Source organism: Euprymna scolopes, chromosome 22 (assembly GCF_053919585.1).
Source record: "Euprymna scolopes isolate OS-2025 chromosome 22, ASM5391958v1, whole genome shotgun sequence".
Lineage (NCBI taxonomy): Eukaryota > Metazoa > Mollusca > Cephalopoda > Sepiida > Sepiolidae > Euprymna > Euprymna scolopes.
The window spans coordinates 94,060,736-94,067,033 of record NC_136503.1 but is presented as its reverse complement, the minus strand read 5'-3'; the positions used below and the strand labels follow the sequence as shown (position 1 = coordinate 94,067,033).

The window sequence follows — 6,298 nt, the reverse complement described above, 5'->3', positions numbered from 1 at the left end:
TGTCTCCTTCTCATGTAAGAAGGCAGTCTAGATAAGTGAAAATAATATTAGGAAAAGGTTAGAATCGAACCCTGTAGGCAAGTGTTAAAAGATAATGGATAGTCGATTGTTAATTCTTTTAGAAATAAATATTATTTATGTTGGAGATATATGTCGGAGATAGAGCGATTGTCCATTCTTTTAGAAATGACTGGATATTTAATATGTCAGTTAAAAGAATGGACAATAACAAAGTTGAAAATGTTATGCAGCAAATAGATTAAAGGGTACAATTTAATTTACGGACTCCTTTTGTTTATCAGAGATGCATGTGCAAAGGGCAACTTGAAACTTGATAAAGTCACGTTGGTTAACAGCACCTCTGACGTCAATATATTGAAACAGGGTTCGAGGTTAGAGATAATCAAAATAACAGACGGTGATAGAGTCAGTTAGAGGCGGGAATTAGTGGAGCTGAGGCGAACGGGGTAAGCAGAGGAGGGTAACCATGTAGCCTTACAAGCTTGAATTCCTGTCATCAATCGGCCGGCTGATGAATAAATATCACCATCTATATTTTGTAACTGTTTGTCTTCGTGCTGTCATTACAACTAATAGGTAAATGGCTTTTGTATATAATCATCTTGTAAACTAACTTTGTATAACCATCTTGAAGTATAAATTGTCTGTCCCCTCCTCCATCATAGGTGAAGTATCTCCTCTCTTATGTAAAAGAACTGTATTATTATAGTTCTGAGTACCCGTTATATGCCTCTCTCAATATTGATAATTGAAATCCTAGGAATGCAGTCGATTGTCAATATTATTTATGTAAAAAAAAATCGATTGTCCATTCTTTTAGAATAACTAGATATTAAATATGTCAGTTAAAAGAATGAACAATGCAAGTTTAAAAAATTAGTATTTAAAAATACGTTAGATATTAATCAATTAGAATTGAGTATTCTTTGTTTGCCAAAAGTTTGTTTGGACAGATATATGTAAATCCACGTTAAAATAGTCGCATTAGGAACCACACTTCTGACGTCATAAATAAAGGATATTTCTCAATATATTGATTCTATGGGTTTGAAGTCAGGGAGGTGATGAGTTGATAAGGATCAGATAATAAGATCAGTGAGAGCCCCTTAGAAGCGAAGGGAGAAGAGTAGACCATCGTCATCTGGTATATGTCCCGATAATATGTCTCGGATATGAACTCGTCATCTCTTTCAATATGAACCCCTATGCAACCAAAGGACAATGAATAAATTATGTGACCTATCGGGTGTCAAGCAGACAAGGGTGTTATTTGTCATTATTAAAGATTATCCGGTTTATTGCCCCGTTCGTTACTGTCGTGAATATGTAAAAAGAACACACACATACACGTAGAAATACTATCAAATACACACATAACAGATAGACACGTGCAGACAACCCCATATTCAAAGAAAAGTAATTGTCATTATAATTCAAACCACTAGACGATACATGAGCATCGATTACAAAAACACGTATATCTTATATACACACTACGCGCAAGGTATAAAGATGCTATTTCAAATGAAGGCGTGACAGACAGAAAGACATAACTGTTACTAGATATGAAATAACACAACTTCGAACAGTCTAAGTAGCGTTTGTTTTTTGTTTTTTTGTTTTTTGTTTTTTTGTTTGTTTGTTTTTTGTTTTTGTTTTTTTGTTTTTTGTTTTTTTTTTGTTTTTTTGTTTGTCTGTTTTTGTTTTTTTTTTTGTTTTTTTTTGTTTTTTTTTGTTTTTTTTTTGTTTTTTTTGTTTTATTAATGGATGTTTCTTTAAAATGCAAGAATTATCACTAATGATGTTACATTTCATACCGCCGCTTTGCATCACACAAAAAAAGGAATCTCATGACAGCATCGCTTTGAACATAAAATATCTACTGATATATAATAATCGATCGATATCTAATAATCTATCGATACATAATGATCGACTCTAAAAAAGAGGAGCGACGCTTGAAATTCATGAATGATTGCCTCAAAATTTCTTTGATTGCATAAATATATATAATCGCTGAAAAAAACACTTGTTATATGAAATGTGCTAATAACTTATTGCCCGATATTCTTCCCCCATTGTGTACAAAGAGACATAGATACATGTACGTTTCTACTTTTACATAAATACTAGCAGAGAGACCCGACGTTAACCGGGATTAAATGATGATCAACGAATATTTCACACTCCTATATTTTTATTTTCATCGAAATCCGTGAAATCGCCCGCGAGGAAGCTTCACATGCCTCCATGCAGTAATTTACTCTAAAATATGTTATTCTACATTGCACTGTAGAGAACCTACTGTTTCTTATTTATTTTATATAACCTACTTTCCAGTTAACGAAAAAGAATAAGAAATTTACGTGCGGGATTTGAACCTACAGACCAAGTCATGCGAAAAAACAAAAAAAAAACACACTATCAACTTACCACCAATAGAATTTTAACGGCTCATTGTTCTATCATTGTTACTAAATGATGAAATGGAAAAATGTTGTTTTTTTTACCGATGATAGATAAATTAAAATAACAGTTTTGATTATCGATTATCAGTAATCATCGGGGATAGTCTGAGACAAAACTTAACTAAGATCACTCCCAGACTTATACACTAAAGTTCTGTAAATTTTAAAGAAAATCTGTGTAGCCGTTTTGGAGTCTATAAGGACGAACTTACACACACACACCGACAAAGTTGAATTTATATAAATGTAGAGATACTAGCAGGCCGCCTGGCATTGCCCGGTCGTAAAATTAACTTAAATATGATATTTTGATTAATGCAGATGTCGGATTTATTATTAGACTAGCGGGGGTACCCGGCGTTGCCCGAGTGTTTGTTTCCGGGACGGGGGGGGTTAAAAAATGTTATGGTAGGTAAGTAGGAAGGATCAAACCCGGAGTCATGAGTAAAAGTAGGAAAATAAAGTGTGAAAAAAAAACAAAAAAAAACATCTGCAACGTTAACAGTTCGGCCACCAAGAAAAGTCCATTCCAGTTGTTTAGGAAAAAAAAAAAAAAAACGACTACGGTAGGTCGGCGCGAACGTGAAAATATAATGTGAATTGTCCAGCACGCTAACCACTACGCCACAGAGCACTGCAGCTTAGTTTAGTGATTTTAAATAACTTCACATGAAAGAACTACGAAGCCAAACCGGTGTTCTCTTCTCAACTATTCCTTGTGAACGATCCCCAAACGGTGTTAAGTGGTGGCAGGGGGAGGAGTAATTTATTAGAGAGAAAATATTTTACCACTTCCATTGATCTTAACCGATTTTGGCCGTGACTTCTCAGCAGAAAAAGTATAGAAATCTAAGATTATCGAGGAATTTGAGAAATAATAAACCTATAACACAGCTCAAATATTGTTCTGCCGTTTGTGCATATTATATTTGCATGAAACATCTTGATTTTTAATCCTATTAAGGTCAAAATCAGACGGGAAAAAATGAGTTCATTTTATTTATATAGATTATATTGAACTCAACACATAATAATGATTCAAAAAGTTTTTTTAATAAATGACTTGTGCGCCACCACTGAGAATCGAAACCAAAACGTTTACCTCACGATTTACTTTTTCCTTTGACGTTAATACCTGAGCTGTCAAGACATGTTTGCTGCAAGGCTAAAAATATAAACATGAACCAATAGCTATTACGTCACGCATGCCTATTCGTAATGTCGTCGTTCGACCTTCACCTGCCAAGTTCTATTTTTGCAATTTTCATACTTTGTACCGACTTTCCCCGGCTTAAACCCAAATATAAAGTTTCGCATTGGCTCGAATACCCTATATATAAAGTTTCTTGTCTCTAGTCCAAAAACTGATTAAGGAATTTGGTAGGCAACATTTTTAAAACAAATATATATATATATATATATATATATATATATATATATATATATACGCATACATATGTACTGTTCATAACTTTATGTGCACATAGATATATATATATATATATTGAAAAGTTTGACTCATGCCCAGGTACCTATATCTAAAATTTCAAGTGCTTCGACCCAATATTGGCGGATGAGTTTGGTAGAGTCTGCAAAGTTCAACTTTGGAAACTTTAACATATTGGCACCTAGATTTACGGCTAAAAACTGATTAAAAAACTTGTTGCATGTCTGAATACCCTTTATGTCAAATTTTAAATATTTAGACCCAAAAGTGGCTGAATAGTTTACTACGAACCGCCATGGTCCCATCTTTTGAACTTTGAGCCCTTGGTAGTCTAATTTTTCGCCAAAAAAAAACGATTAAGAACAATATTCTATGTCTGAATACGCTTTATGTATATTTCAAATGTTTAGAACAAAAAATGGCTGAGTAATTTTGTAGAGCCCGCAGAAGTCAATTTCTTTTTTTAATTTTGACTCCAATTTTAATCCCTTAACTCAAATAAAGTTAAAAATTTGAACCATGTCCAAGTAAGTTAGCTCTAAAATTTCAAGTTTTTAGGCCCAAAATTGGCGAAGGAGTTTGATAGAGTTTTCAAATGTCAAATCGTTGAACTTTGAGCTCTTGAAAACCAAATTCCTGGCCGAATTAAAAAACTATTAAAATGATTTCCCCAAATCTCAATACCAGTTATGTCAAATCTCGAGCTTGTAGACTGGAAATTGGCAGAGTAGTTTGGTAGAGAAATGTACACACACAGACACACGCACACAATTTCACTTTTAATGCTATATAGATTATCTATATTGCTCATTAAAGTTTGGGTCTTTATTTTTATTAATGCAGATCTGGTGCATGGAATTAGAATAACAAATTTCAAATATGAAGTCGCTTTTATTTAAAATCACTTTTAAATGAATATTTTTTATTGGATTCAAGCATAGAATGTTTCACTGTTTACCACGGATAAGAGATTCTATTTTTAATCGATTTGCAAATTGCTTTGGTTGTAACGAAAGTGATCGTTCTGATTTTGTAAAGCATTAAAGTTGATATTAAAGCTAATTTTTTTTTAGTCGCGTGCAAGCGACTCTATAAGTCACTCGGTCGGCCCGTCGGTCGGTCTGTCGGTCTGTCCGTAACACATTTGTGCTTGGCCTTTTTGGTTAAGATCAAAAGTCTGTTGTTAATACACGCTGTTCTTAGCCTTTAAAGCTTTTCTTGGCCTTTTGGCCAAGATCAAAGTGTAGTATCTGTTCCGGCAGATACTGCACTTAAGATAATTTATACCAGTCAATGGAGGGGAAACCCTCTATACTGGGACAATTAATATTTTTGGTAACCAGAGTGACCCTTTTAGGGGGGCTGGTTTTTACCTCACATTAAAAACGGCCTTGTGCCTAATTTGCTCAGTGGGGGAGCAAATAAATACCATCTGTTCCGGCAGATACTGCACTTAAGATAATTTGTACCAGTAAATGGAGGGGAAACCCTCTATACTGGGAACCGCCTGGGTAATACCTAGGAGGTCCACCCTCCCAGGCCTTGCCACCGGGCTTTCCGGTGGGGCAAGTTTATTGCTTGCTGCCTGAGGCGCCCCGACCGGGGAATGCCGACGGGGTTACTCAGGCAATTTTTAAAATTGCAGGAGTGCCCCTCCTTTAGGGGAGCCTGCGGGGTTCCCACTTTCCGGCCTTGTGCCACATAATGCTGATGTGGGCAGCATTTAAATAAAAACCCTCTATACTGGGACAATTATTATTTTTGGTAACCAGAGTGCCCCCTTTTTGCCTGCTTTTAGGGGAGCTTGTTTTTACCTCACATTAAAAACGGCCTTGTGCCTAATTTGCTCAGTGGCGGAGCAAATAAATACCATCTGTTCCGGCAGATACTGCAAGCAAAGACCAGCACGGACCATATGTGGGGGTAACCCCACATATCTGACCTTGGTTAATGTACGGGCGACCCTTCATACCATCAGTGACTATCCAGCTCCCATTTCCCACCTCTCAGGAGCTGGTCCCCCTTTTCCCTCCCCCTCCCTCTCTCTCTCCACATTAAAAATCGGCCTTGTGCCTAATTTGCTCGGTGGGGGAGCAAATAAATACCATCTGTTCCGGCAGATACTGCAAGCAAAGACCATATGTGGGAGCAACCCCACATATAAGACATTGGTAAATGTAGGAGCAACCCTTCATACCAATTGTCACTATCCAGCTCCCCTACACCCAGGGGAGTTGGCCCCCATTTCCCCTTCACTCCTCACATCAAAAATCGGCCTTGTGCCTAATTTGCTCGGTGGGGGAGCAAATAAATACCCTTTTCTTGGCCTTTTGGCCAAAATCAAAGTATAGTATCTGTTCCG

General features: G+C 36.2%; 1 pseudogene; it reads left to right on the top strand.

The window, feature by feature from the left end:
• Positions 1-5,146: 5,146 nt before the first annotated feature.
• Positions 5,147-5,290, top strand: LOC145244093 (U2 spliceosomal RNA; annotated as a pseudogene).
• The last annotated feature ends 1,008 nt before the right edge of the window (positions 5,291-6,298 follow it).